Source organism: Chaetura pelagica, unplaced genomic scaffold (assembly GCF_000747805.2).
Source record: "Chaetura pelagica isolate M959 unplaced genomic scaffold, ChaPel_1.0 scaffold356, whole genome shotgun sequence".
In the NCBI taxonomy this organism is placed as follows: Eukaryota; Metazoa; Chordata; class Aves; order Apodiformes; family Apodidae; genus Chaetura; species Chaetura pelagica.
The window spans coordinates 6,817,468-6,817,776 of record NW_009953964.1 but is presented as its reverse complement, the minus strand read 5'-3'; positions in this window follow the sequence as shown (position 1 = coordinate 6,817,776).

Here is a 309-nt window from a genome sequence, read left to right as displayed (position 1 = left end):
GGCCCTGCCAGCTGCACTGGGGCTGCAGTGGCCATAGTGGGTCTGCTGGAGCCATCTCCTTGCTCCAAGAACAGCACAGGCCGATGCTGAAACCACTGGTATCCCTGCTCTGCTTGCTGCCTGTCCTTCTGGTACATGGCTCCTGGTGGGGGGGAAGCAACCGGCACCCATGGGCACACCTGAGCACAATGGGAATGAAGCTGGAGTCTGACTGTGGGGCCAGAGCCGCCCAGGGAGGCCAAGGATGGAGCGTGGCCCTCGTCCCCAGCCTGCACCCCAGCCCAGTGCCCCTGCCCGGCTGCAGGCAGG